At 45.1% G+C, this 13,616-nt stretch overlaps 2 long non-coding RNA genes across 6 annotated transcripts in view; one reads left to right on the top strand and one right to left on the bottom strand.

Annotated features, from left to right (window-relative positions):
* Positions 1-2,479, bottom strand: part of LOC147759009 (uncharacterized) — a 22,191-nt gene extending 19,712 nt beyond the window's left edge. For both annotated transcript variants that reach the window (XR_015319039.1, XR_015319040.1), the window contains exon 1: positions 2,052-2,479. This is a non-coding gene — a long non-coding RNA (uncharacterized LOC147759009). The remainder of the gene's footprint in view (positions 1-2,051) is intronic.
* LOC111255288 (uncharacterized) overlaps positions 1-13,469 on the top strand; it is a 22,214-nt gene extending 8,745 nt beyond the window's left edge. For 3 of the 4 annotated variants that reach the window (XR_015319037.1, XR_015319036.1, XR_002675409.2), the window contains 3 exons: positions 3,405-6,562; positions 10,108-10,183; positions 13,383-13,469. This is a non-coding gene — a long non-coding RNA (uncharacterized LOC111255288). Of the gene's footprint in view, positions 1-3,404; positions 6,563-10,107; positions 10,184-10,431; positions 10,599-13,382 lie in introns of all 4 variants that reach the window. The other variant, XR_015319038.1, reaches the window with a different exon arrangement.
* Positions 13,470-13,616: the final 147 nt, after the last annotated feature.

Below are 13,616 nucleotides of genomic sequence, written 5' to 3'. Positions count from 1 at the left end.
TACCGCCACCGCCCCTTTTTCACCCGCCTGTAGTTCCACGCGAGGGACCCACCTCTCAAACGCCCCTATGCCAGTTCCGCTGGCTCATTCACTGTTACCCCCTTCTTCTGTTTCTCTAGCCACTCTCACGTTGCGTCCAGCCTTGGCCGTTTCTGCTTCCAACAGGATAACGGGCAGCAGCAGCGGCTCTCTCAGCTTAAACAGGCTCACAGACTTCATGGCCCTCAAGAACCACTATTCCCCTAACCTCCTTTGCTATCCCGCTAGGCCTGGCGGTACCTGCTTCTCGTTTGTCCCTTCCAGTTGCCTTACTTGAGCTTTGCATCGCGTTCGCATGCGTAACGTTTCAGTCGCCCAGCCGCTCGCCTCCGGTGCTCCTAAGTGGCCCCAATGGCATAGAAAATCACACTTTTCCATCTGCGCCCACGGTGGCATCGCTGCCGACCGGTTGGACGGAATTCCTAGCTAGCCGCTCTACTACTCGGCTCAGAAACGTTTCGTGGTATTCCGCCTTTGTCTAGAGGCAAAGAGGAGCCTCGTAAGCTTCATTCGCTTCGCTATAAAGGTGTCGATGTGCAACTCTCCCTCTGACCAATGGGATGAGGACGGGCAGCCATTTGCGAGGGCAAGCACAAACGGCTGAAGGGGCATGTGCGCTTCTTGATGAGACTTCGTTTATTTTGCCAGTTCCATGCGACCCAGATACATTCGTTGCATTTTTCAAAATAGACAACGAGAATTGCATGTTCAATTCTAAAATCTTTGTTGTGAGTTAGTTCTGTAAACAACGGTAAAACATTAATAAGTTATGGATCCATAATGCTGAGCGAACTAGGCCCCGGAGATGACCAATTGATCCGTAACAACCTACCATTTCTTCTATTACTCTGCAGTACTATTTAAAAAAAGGCGCTAGGCTGGCAGAGAGTGAAACTTAAGGTAGAACGTGCGTTAATCGGTATTAATCTCGGTAGAATCAAATCCAGTCGCCGGAGTTCGGTCCGACACTACGCTGGGTGTCTATGTATCATTCGGTCCCAGGTGTATTTACTCATTAATTTCGCACTTGCAAAAGGCCCTCAGTAAACGCCCTTTAAAGAAAAACTATGAAGAGGGATGAAAAAGCATTGATTTTTACCTCGACGCCTACCAGAAAAGGAAACGTTTGTTACGGAAAGTGTTACGATAGTAACTTTATTGTAGAGCTTAAGCTTGAAAGAAACAAAGGTCAAGATTATCAGAGGCAGACTGACCACATTTCACGCTGTCGAACTATTATAAATTTGAATTTGCGTCACATGTATGTTTTTGAAAATCATTCCTCTGCACCGTAAAAGACAGTCTCTGACAAATGCCTCCAATTAAACATTTAGCATAGACGGTTGTCGAGGTTAGACCTTTTGATTTGAGCAAAGCGAAGCTCACCAACACATTAGCTAGCTTACGCCTAGTTGTATTAAAATATACAACTTCATAATATCCATATGCATATGTATTAGAATACATTTGTATCTATAAAATCCATCTATCTATCTATCTATCTATCTATCTATAAAATCAAAAGTTTAACTAATTAATTAGATTTACGCGATCGGCAATTGTTTATTATATAGCAGGTGGATATAGAAAAAAAATGCTCACGCTCTTTTATCCATCGTCTATGGCAATATGGCCCATTGATGTTACCTGATATTACACGTGTGTGCCGAAGTACTGCCAGTGGTGTTGTTAATGGTATTAATTTTTCGAGTGTGTGTTAACAGCGAAGTACGCTCACCGACCTCAATTTCAAACAGACCCCACCATTGTAACAGCCACAGCCAACAACACTATAATGGGTGACTCCGCCTTTTATGTATTGCACGTCATGTACGTATTGTCATATACAAACCATGATTATATTAACAGCCGCCATGAGAACGACCGTTCGCGAAATTATGATACGATTAATCAAAACAAGGCTACCATTTTGCTTGCTTTACTGTTCAGCTAAATTGTCTACCTAAACACTATTTCCAGTCTGCTTCACACGGTCACTCAAACTTATTCACCTGTTATAAAATGGCAGCGGTCCGTATCTGAATAATTGCTGACGATAATCCTATAATACCGCGTCTATTTCTCCTCTGGGTTTTCTCATTCTTGTCCGCTCCGCGAGATCCCGTAATGTCAGTCTGTTAACCCCCTAGACACCGTCTTCCCTCCATCACTGACGGTGCGTGGTCCTCCTTGTCTACCACCTGCAATAAGCCGCTTGATTTATCTATGATAGATGCTACCTCATGGTGGATCCGCCTATGTACCAAAAGGCTATCCTATATATGCACACACGTACCTATACTTATTCTCCCTTCTAGGCAGCACGATAAATTCATGTGTCTCAACGAACGGAGCAGCACCAAACTTGCCGATGACGACAAACTATGCCCCTCCTTTTTGGATCCCCCTTCAAGTATCATGGCTCACACAAACGCGAAACGTACACATGGTCAAACATGTCCATATTTGCACAGATACACAGAGAATGTGCGCCGTCGCAATGAAGGAGGGACATCAGCCAGGGAGGAAGAAGGTGTGAATGATGACTTTAGCTTGTAACGTTACAGTGAGAAAAGCCATGGTTTAGGTAATGCACGTCAACGCATCTGGTCCGCTGTTTCTTCTTGTTTCACGCTTTTTAATCATGTATAGACCAAGGGCTACCCAACAAATGTATGCCCTGTCCTAATCTCACCCGTCTCGGCTGACTACAGTTTGATGTTTCTCTGACAGTCTGTCCGCTTTCGCTGCGCCATCCGGTTCGTTTGTCTACGCTAGGGTTAGGGGATGCTAAACGGCACGACGTAATACACGACGCAAAGCGGTAGACGGGCCGCGAGCCCCCGGTGGCTTTCCATTACCCATATGATGACATACACATGTTCACCAACAATGTCGACCTTAGGCCCACTCTATAGACATTAAGACAGATTCTAGTGGAGGGTGAGGAGACCATATGAACCCAATAGAACAAGGGACTGCATGTCATTGCTGCTGCTGCTGTTATGGGTGGGCGGTTTTCAAAATGCGACTTTTTCAAAATGACTAAGCTTACGAACATATGATTATTCTTCTTGTAAGCTCGTCTTTTTGTAGGTGGACTGTATTTCACTTTTATTATGTTTCTTTTTCGTACTTCTTTTCCAACAATGATTTAGATACGATAATAAAATCTTGAAAAAAAAAAAATAAAACTTTCGATTGAATGCACTCGTTTCTGACTCGTCTGAGCTCAATGAAATTTTTTCCTGTTTCATGCTATTAGATGTGCGATGATTATGAACTTCTCATTCTCGTCTCTCTCCTTTTTCATGCTTTTACTGAGTCCCGTTTTGTCCGATCTTCCTTTCGTTCTCCTTCGACAGGCAGTCTCTGAACTACCTGTATCAATATGGACGCGATCGGTTGTTGCCCGGTATGCGACAGACAAGAGAGGGATAAAACTGAGACAAAGCGAAACAAAAGGGAGAACCGAGATGCTTTCGAATCGACGACTGCTGTGAAGGACGAGACAAAAACAAAAGACAATGTTGTAGTTGTAGTAGCAGCAGCAGCGGTAGCGGTAAAAAGAGCAACAGCAAGGAAAAGGAATATGCGAGCTGGAGAAGCAGGAAAAGAAGGAGAACCGGAGAGGAAAGATGGGGGCGCGTAAGGTATGGGGCAAACGATTGTGAATGAGATAGCTGCAAATATGGCGAGCGAGATCAAGAGGGACAGCAAGGACTGAGAAAACGAAGGAAAAGAAAAAAGGCGGTGCGGGCGACGCGCGACTGAAAAGAAAAACATCGCGGGCCAAAAGAGCAAAAGACAACTAATGCTACCTGGCTTACTTCATGAGCGTGTTGTAACTCAAGCATACCGCTGCAGCTTCTGTCGTCGTTATCGTGCGAGATCGCATAGTTCCTGATTGTGATGCGGCAGGCTAGGGGTCCGCTGTTGCTAGCGGCGCCATTAATGCTAATGGATTTAAGTGTATCTCGGAATAATTTGCCTCCCTTCGATTGGACCCTCTCGACGGCCGTCGTCCACGATTGGTACGCGTATAGCATGCTATCTGAGCGTACAATATCCTTTCTAGGACACGCAGGCAGTATTTTACCCTCTCGCTATTTCGCTTTCTAATTCTCTCATTTCCTCGATCCAATGCAGCGGACCCCACACGAGTCGAGTCGCGTAAGTGCAGGACACTCTATCCCGAAATAAGCTACTGCTCCGCATTACTTTTGTACAATTGCAGCAGGCAGCTCTATCCGCACTAATAAAAATAAATAATATTCCTTGCAACGCTTTCTCTTATCCATTTCATAACGACTCGACGCGTGTTACGGTTCCACGCAAATCGCACCGACGGTATCCAGGATGATATCTGCTGTACCATACATATATTTCTGGGATTTAAGTTTATCGTGATAGCATGAACAATCATTTTTGCTTTCAGGAATATCAAAGTTTGAATACAAGTAGTTTTACTGATAATTTTTCGTGCTATTCGTTGAACTCGGTTACGGGATCGACGTAGTATATGCACGCACGTGCTTTGTTCTGCTACCCCGTGCAGCACAAAACTTTCGGCATATATACCGCAAATCGGAGTGGAACTGACCTTTGGAAAGTCGATGACTCATATCTAGGTAGTAGAATTATTCGTAATAAACTATAATAAAGAAGAAATTGCAAAACGTCAATTTTTTGTGGGGCTTCAATTGCATTGGTTTGCAGAAGAAGCTTGTAAGAAAAATGGACCGTAGATAATGTACATTTTTATTACTATAGAGATACGTTCAAACAATAGAAACCAAATTCGTCAAACCAGATATAGCACTTTCACTAGTGGATAGTAGATAGCATAAGCAACAACATTAAAACTAGCCCATCCACTCATCAGGGACGTCTTTACAATACAGATCCCTGGAAACACGAACTGATCAATTGACTCTCTAGATATACGGAACGATTCATTGTCAATCGCCAAGCCCGATTTGAAATAAAACACCAGCTAACTATATAGCAGCTACAGGGAACTGTACAAACACAAGCTCTTAGTCGTGGCGCTGCATTCTTTCTCGGCGCCATGCGTAACCAATTTGGGGGCGTTAACGCAGGTTGGGTCCACAGCGCCCGCAGCCCTCATTAGTGGTGGTCCTCTTGTCGTTATGACATACATTAGTAGAGTGGCCGACCAGAACTCAGATCCCGTCGAGTTCGTTCATCGCTCGGCTGCCTCGTCGTCTTCATGTCGACAAGGGCCGCTTGTAAAGACTGAGCTGCTGGCTAGCGATTCGGATCTAGCCGAGAGAGCTAGCTGATGTATTGGTTTTGCTCACGCGGAATCATCATCAAAAATAATAACTTCGCCTCGCGTCGCCCGCCGACGCCAGCGCTGCCGCCACGTCCTCCTGCTCAAGTACTCCACTATAGTTATATCCCTGTCATGTCGTCTTTTTCGGCTGCCCCGCACTCGTTGGCCTCCTGTGCCCGTTAAGCAGGAGTTCGAGAGACTGAACGAGAGCGCTAGACAGAGAAACACCACCTAACCTTCTCTTTTGCACTCATTACGGACGCTGAAGGCTCTTCGGCCTCAAGCCCCAGAGTGCATACAGTCAGCTCAGGCGCTTCTTGTCTCCGGAGGGGAAGGTCTTTCTCTTCTGTTCGAATAGAATCAGGTAGGAGTAGCAATAGTCAGGAAGATAGGGGAACACGGGGGGCAAATAGTAGGGGGCAGTAGCGGAGCAACGAAGTATAGAAGAGGTTTGTCTTGTGTTGTTCTTAATTGGGTCGCGGCACGCTCGAGCACGATTAACATTCTCGACCTACACTATGCCACACACATACACACACAGATCGAGACAGACACAGATACACCGGCATACAAAGCATCATGGCATACATGCGGAAAGACACATCCGTACGCATTTACACAGAGTACAGGCCATAGCGAAAGCAGCAGCGTGGTTTCTTTAGAGCAACGCTTTGGTCAGCTTGTCGCCTTCGGAGCGTTTTGAGGGGGGTCAGCTGGCTCAAAAGGGCAGGTGAGAACAGAGAGTCTAGTGTACAGTCTTTCCCTATTAATGCTATCTCACAAGAAAGGGGGAACGGGGGGAAAGCATTGTCTTGAGTCGACAGCATTCGAGTCAGTTAGCTTCGGCGTAGCAGCTTCCCTAGAGGACGTCCCATATCTGTGCTCCATTTCCCTTCCCAAGTGCCTCATCCGTTGAACGACGACGCTTTCGAAATGTTCCGAAACATCGAAGCAAGACGCCAAGACAACATCACCACCAGCACCACCTCGAAATAGTTCTTTGTTGGCTTAAGTGTCGTCGACATTTTCGATGGCTCAAGTGCCTTCTTCGACAGCCGAGATGCAGGTTGAGTAGCCAGACGGCGATTAGGACCGTCGTCCACGACACCTGGAAGTGGGAATGGTTTGGCATCTGAGAACCCGGCCGTTATTATAGTAGACAAGAGTTCGGAGATGAAAGACGGCGAAAATGCTTTAAGCTCACGGCCACCACAATCCAGTCAGGTAAGCCAACCTTACACTCTCCAACTGTCTCTCGCCCTACCTCTCTCCCCTTTACAAAGAACAACTGCCGAGCATTTCCGTATCGCGTCCATGTTAGTATTGTGGTTCGTAATGCTGTTGTTGTTGTCGCAGTCACTGTTATTGTACACTGTTGTTGTTATCGCCGCAGTTCGTCGTAGATGTCGGCGATGACGACGGCGGCGGCGGCGGCGGCGGTAGGAGCAGCAGCCCTCGAGGACGTGGCAGTGGCTGCTGCTGCTGCTGCGTTAAGCACTCTTGTCGCTATAAATCATTGCAGCCTGGGCGAGCGGCACGCTGGCTCATCGCAAACATCGCACCACGCGGAGATTCGACAGACAGCCTGTCTATCCATGAGTGTGTCGTCCACCACAAAGCCGAAAGCCATGAGGAGGGGCACGGCGTTATGTACCTCCTGTCCCCTGTCGTTCACCTCTTCTGCACAGTTGTACGCGGCCCATAAAGAACTCTTCCCCTGAGCAGGTCTGGCTACCCCCCCCCCCCCCCCCCCCCCAACACGTCACACCCTTTTCCCAGTTTCGGTCACCGGACTGTTCTGCTACATGACGACAACGACGGGGTATGTGTCCACGCCGGCCGGCAAGTGGACAGGACGCTTGAGGTTGGAGAAAGGGGAATGTCCACCGTCGTGTCCCGTGCGCAGTTGAATGCACCGGTAAAAGAGGAGAACTAGAGAGGCAACGTAGCTGAACGTAGGGCCAACATCAGGGACCCTGGCAGAAGTCTCTGCAAAAGACACCACTGCAGTTGCTTTAACCATCGCTGTAGCGTCGAGTGCCGCGGCGGCATGACCCGTGATGAATGGATACGACGTGCGGCCACGTTGAACCCCTAAGGCTCGTCTCGTCACGGCACGGCAACGCTTGGTCAGACGCTGAGAGCCGCCCCTAAGCATCTCACGACGAGGGCGATTAAGGGCGTGTGACCACTTGGCGGTGATGTATACGCCGCATCAAAGGGCCGCATCACTCATCCGCCGCAATCGTTCAACCAAGTGACCACTACTACGACTGCTACCGCTACTGCCGGTAGGACAAGCGACTACCACCGGCCCCGTTTGATCCCCGTCTATCCCTCAACTAGTAGTCAACAAATACCCTCCCCCTTCCCTTTCTAATCGTTGTATCTTTGATAGCTGCTAGAGGGCGTGAATGATGACCCTACAAGAACGAGCTAGATAGAGGAACTCATGTCGGGTTTTTGGAGACATTCATTTCGCGTCATGGACAAACTGTTGCTTAATCTCACAGTTGATTTGGAAAGTAGAATTTTGAACAAATGGTTTATCCAGCGCTCGCAAAGCGTTGTTCTAGAATCAATTTGCTTACGTTAATGATGACTCATCGTCTATTGATTAGCCAAAAATAGTAACAGCTTGCAGATGTTTGAATTTGCGGCTTCTTTTATGCAGTGATGTACTGGGTGGGCAAAATGCCATTGATGCTGCCTGGCTGTTGTACTAGCTGATTATGGGAATGCGAGTTCTTCTGAAAAAGACCATAATAAATGATATTGTTTCCGAAACAGTTTGTACAGAGACTAATAGATAATTTAAACTTACTAAATGGCAAGTGCACTTTTCCTTAACTTAAGGATGAGACGACTGCTCACTTTAGGTGCATTCTTCTTGGCCGACCTTCGAATACCGAAAGTATGAAACGATCTCCAGCTCTAAAGTTCTTTGCGATCCTACCAAAAAACCGTGAAGTGCACACGCGCGTCCTCATAGCCTTTCAATGTGCGTAGCTACAGCGTAGTTGATGCCTTTTTAGTCAGAAGTAATCGAACTCGCGGTTTACCCTTTACCAGCGTCGCTCCCACCTCAGCCACCACCGAAAGCAATTCAAATACAACATTTTGAAGCATGAAATATATATGTTCTAATGGTTTGCCGTAATTGCGCCTGAATATCGAACACGATAACATAATACTGAGCAAGATATGCGGTCATAAATCAGGACCATATTTTGAAAAGGTTTGCTTGGCACTCAGACAAGGTGCCACAATGATAGATTCGTGTGTAACGTTTATTATTGAATTGGTTGATTGCAATACAGATGGCTCTACTGGATAGAGAGGAGATTCGCTATTATATGATGTGATACTAGATATAGGCCTTCATACATAATCTTTTTATATTGCCTCACATTCATGAGCATATATTGAAGACATCTTTCCGAGAAGTGCGCGCGGAATATTGTGAATTACCTAAATTATTACCAATCTCGAAAAATGCATATTTCGTGATTGGTAATAATACTGGTAGATTTAATTAAATTTACTTACTAGCGTTATTTTGTTCTTGTAATCCACTGTGTATCCAAGATATCTGCGGTGCGTGCAGAGGTTTACAATGCATGTTGGTCCATTTTGTTAAAACGTATACTAATCCTCAAAGCGCATGGGAAAACAAATACGGCTATGTGTGCTATAATTATAACAAATTCAGTTATAAATATGACGTACTGTCTTTCCGACATCGTTAACGTTAAATCAATCCTATTGTTGTTCAACGTGCGTTTAGACAAAGCCATTAAAAGTTCCGATTATTGTACCAGCTAGTCTGAATCGGCTGATCATATTAGTGTCGTCACTCGGATAACCGCCAAATCAAATACAGATGCATTTTGACGAATCCTCAAATTAAGTCTCTTTTGTGATGTACCTATTAGGATCACGTATGCACACGTGTAGACCTGTGAAGCTTTGCACTCTGTGTGGACAAGGAGATACGTGGTCATAAACTTACAGATACATCCATATATAGCGCGTCGTTCAAAAAGCGTCTAACGAAATGTATGCGCTTCTCTGAGACATAAGGCTATTTCGCTAGCCTCGAGAATAGAACACAGATTGCGGATGACATACGTTGCCGGACCGACTAACTATTCCAATTAATGTCGGACACACTGCGAAGGCTTAGGTACGCTTCGACGGCCGACGGCGGGGACCTGATTCTACGTTTGGATCTGCTCAGACAATCTTCTCCCTGGTTGGCCTCGTGTCGAAGTGGACTAGTAATGATGACTACGATCACCGACAAGAGAGCAACCTGTTGGTGATCACATGATCACACTCTGTCGTCCACAAATTTCGTCCCCGTCCTACGAAGAGGCTTCACGAAGAGGCTAAGTCGGTGGCTTCAGGAGGGAGTTTTTTGGAGCTGTTTCTCTTCTTGTCGAAGTGGCCGCCCCCATGATAATGTTCCCCGCGTACAATAGCTGCTCGCTGCCACTTGAACGATGCAGCGGTTGGCGACTAATGCTACGATGCCGTCTCAGTTCTTAGCTACTACTACGTAGCCTCGGCCAGTTCGTGCCGAGTATCATGTACAAGCATTACCGGCACTGCATGCGACACCAAATGCATCATAGACATGGCAATTCGCGACAGGCCACCCTAGGGGGAAACCCATAGCTTAGGTGCAGAGGAAATTATACCTACGATTACGTACCGTACGTAGTTCCATGCTATATATACATGCAATTAACATGTATTAATTACAGGCGGATTTTCGACCGGCAGGACCTACGTGCACTACCGGATACAAGCCTTACACCGCTTCGGAAGTAAAACTCTGACGTATGTAGACAATACTATACATAATACATGTATGCTTGCTCTAGAGATACGTCAAATAACTACGTTCGATTTTTCAGTTACTTAGAGCCATGCCTAAATAATTTATCCCTAAAGTACATCTTGGGCTGAGTACATATAGCGGTACAAACGTAGACGGACCATGCCGCTAGGACGACTGTGTATAAGCACATTTTATTAGATCATTACCCTAAACGACGCTTAATTTATTTAATTTTCTAACTTTCCAGAGAAAACTTATGTTTTTCACTAGTTCGTGAAACGTGATTGTCTGCCGTTAAATTTTAATGGCAAGCCGGAACGTAGACGCATATTCCATTTATTAACTTACGCAATTTGTGCGGCACGCGGAAAGACCCTTCGATATCTGGCAAGCCCATTTAGGCAGTGTACCCAGGTATTATGGCTACTTCACTTAAATTCAAAATAATTTGAATAGGTAATAAAATTGAACCCCGTTTACCATGCTGCTCCCTGTTTGCAGGTTTAGTACGCATGATGTGATGTTGAAATACTTTTTAAAAAATCTACAGAATAGTATCCGCAATACGCTGCTGTCTACGATCACAAGGATAGCTGAACAATAGAACTTGTTGCTGCCAAGCTCGCAATGTGGAAAATAGCTACATTCGTATGTGCGTATGTTGAGCGAATTTGTGATCCTTCACCGACTGGTATGCCCTCCTGTCTTGACCATGTGCTTCTCCTGTTTTATCGTGGCCCTGTCCAAGGACCATTGGTCAAACCACCTCAGATGAAATTTCGGGAGTAATGTCCTAGCTGTTAGCCCGCTAACGCCTGCTAAATTCGGCCTCAGCGCCAATCTACAAACAATTAGCCGACCGCGTCTGTAGCCACTCTTCCCGTTCCTCTATCGTCTGCTTAGTTGCTTTGTTGTGGAGCGTTTGCGTCGCCTAATTTGGCCAGCCAAGATTTTGAAACCTTTACCGTTAATACGATCATTGTCCATTGCATAAGCTAACGCTTAAAGTCAGAAAACTCGTCTGCTTTCAACTTCACGTTTCATCTTCTCCTAACCTTAAATAAGAGGTTAACTATGTCTGATTTTGCCCACGAGACACTATAAGTCAGCTCTCAAAACTACTCCATTTTGTCCAATTGGTGTGAGGAAAATGGAATCGTAGTCCGAAAATGGCAGGACAAATGCGTCCCAGTCGACTATGTTCTAGTTAAAAAAGGACCAGTCGTTTGTCTCGACACATCAACTTAGCTTGGCATGTGGTCAATCTGTAATCAATGCAAACCATTTACCTGTGGTCAAGGTGTTGAACGCTCAACACCTTGGCCACAGGTAAATTGAAAGGTCAAATCCTATTTCGTTCCCTTCGAACAAACGTATACGATTATGGGAAAAGCAACGCCCACACAATGCTTACATGTTTAAATGTAGGAGCGTCTACTTAGAAACAGCTAAGATGAGCCAGGTTTGGAGCAGAGCCAACCGTTTGAAACAATGCTTAACGGTAGGTACCGAGCGTAGAAGTTGAAGCCTTTATATATTAGAATATCTCACGATATCGGGCTGTTGGATTGAGTTGACGCCCAGTTGTTTCGCCATGCATAATCGTTGTACATGCACACCTGCTGCAGCGGTACTTATTTCGGTTGCTGCCGCCGTACTGATGGCTAGGTACCTTATGAGACACGATTAGGCAGTGTGAACTGTGGTCCCAGCGATGTCAGACTGAAACGGAGTTTGCCTAAGGATATATTTAGCTCTATCGAGACAGGCCACAGTCGATCGGAAGCGAAGTCTTGTCGGTCGGGGTCCACCTTACTGCTGTTGGGAGCAAGTTTCGATGAAAAAAGAGGAACTTTAGTACATCAGACCTGCGTTTGACTTTTCGATCACTGAACCGCTAGATATTAATATCATGTCATGGCAGAAAATTTCACTTAAAGAGGTGTATACCCACACAATGCGAGAATATATATATATATATATATATACCTTACTTTGTAGTTGAGGCGTAATTTAGCTGATGCATTGCGATTCTATTACTAGGGTTTAACCAATGTCTGTTTTTGTTTGGTTAGTTTTGTTGGAAGGAAGCTAATTAAAAGAGATAATGGGCATATCTTTTCATTAAGCTTCAGTTGAGCTAATATCGTTAAAAGCACCATTGTAGAATATTGTTTTTTTTTTAAATTTTTAAAAGCGATAATTATGCTTTTTTTAAAAGCCATTGTGATTGATCAGCTCTAAGGGTGATATCTGCCATTTTTTAAGATGGTAGGGATAAGGTATGATGAAGATGGTGGGATGGTAAGCGAACCGTCATCAGCATATTGAATAGTGTTTGGCTTGTCTAGTGACCTATTAATTAGATCATTTTTTACTGTATATATCTTCGTGTGTCGATGCTTCCGGTGCATAACAGCTCCTAAAAAATAGTTTGCCTTCCTTAATTGCTTGATATATTAGTTATATAGATATAGTTTTATAGATATAACGGTTCTTCCTCCAAGCACAAAACCTAGCAATGAAGAGCTTTCGCGGATACTCGCTTTCAAGCGACATAAGCAAAATTAACCTGTGTCCACAGTCTTTACCAACAATCATAATCTACAGTATATTGTTAGTGTACGATAGTATGCGACACTGCTCTCTCTCTTTGCAGTTAACGTAACTGATGATCGAACAAAATTCAGAATGAACTCAGCGTCTGTAGCCATTGAGGTTGGTGGTCGGGCACGATCCATCTATGACTACAGTCTGCTACTATCAGCCTGCTCCTTCTTATCGAGGTCATTCATTTATTTCGTATTTGGTGTCCGGCGACCGACATCGCCATCGTCTTGAATTCGAAATGTTCACCTTTCCTAGGAACCCATCTTCCACTGCTAACCTCACTCCCTCGTCCACCCAATACTTCCCCAGAGTCCTCATGGCACCTAAACAGTCTTATCGTCCTTGCGTTGTGGCAAGTACTTCTTTATACTCGGTTTGTACGCTGCGGAGATGCCAACGCTCTACGACCTCCGTATGCTGCTGGTATGTGCCGCGCTGCAACATCTGCTACTACCACTGTAACGTGCACACCCAACAACATAAACGGCCTCTCTTGTATTTCTTTTTCAGTAAGTTCCTGCTTTGATTTTGTGTTAATTATTTTTCTAATTTGCGTCTCGCTTTCTTTCCTTCTGTCTTTTTTTCCAGGACGGCGTCCTGGTAGGCGGTGCTGTCGTCGCTAGCCACGTTGGGTGTTTTCTTGTCGTGTGATCCGCCAGAAGCAGGAGGGGTGGGGGGATAAAATAGTATTTAAAAAATACATGTTTTTCAAGTACTTCTCACTATTAATTCTTAAACTAAGACAGACCGTTCGTAATAAATAGTGATTATTTCTCAAATGATGCCTTAATCATATCGCTATAACATATGGATAAATCAAAA

Source organism: Varroa destructor, unplaced genomic scaffold (genome assembly GCF_002443255.2).
Source record: "Varroa destructor unplaced genomic scaffold, Vdes_3.0 BEIS01000001.1, whole genome shotgun sequence".
Classification (NCBI taxonomy): Eukaryota; Metazoa; Arthropoda; class Arachnida; order Mesostigmata; family Varroidae; genus Varroa; species Varroa destructor.
The sequence above is the reverse complement of the archived record's forward strand: the minus strand, read 5'-3'. Positions and strand labels throughout refer to the sequence as shown.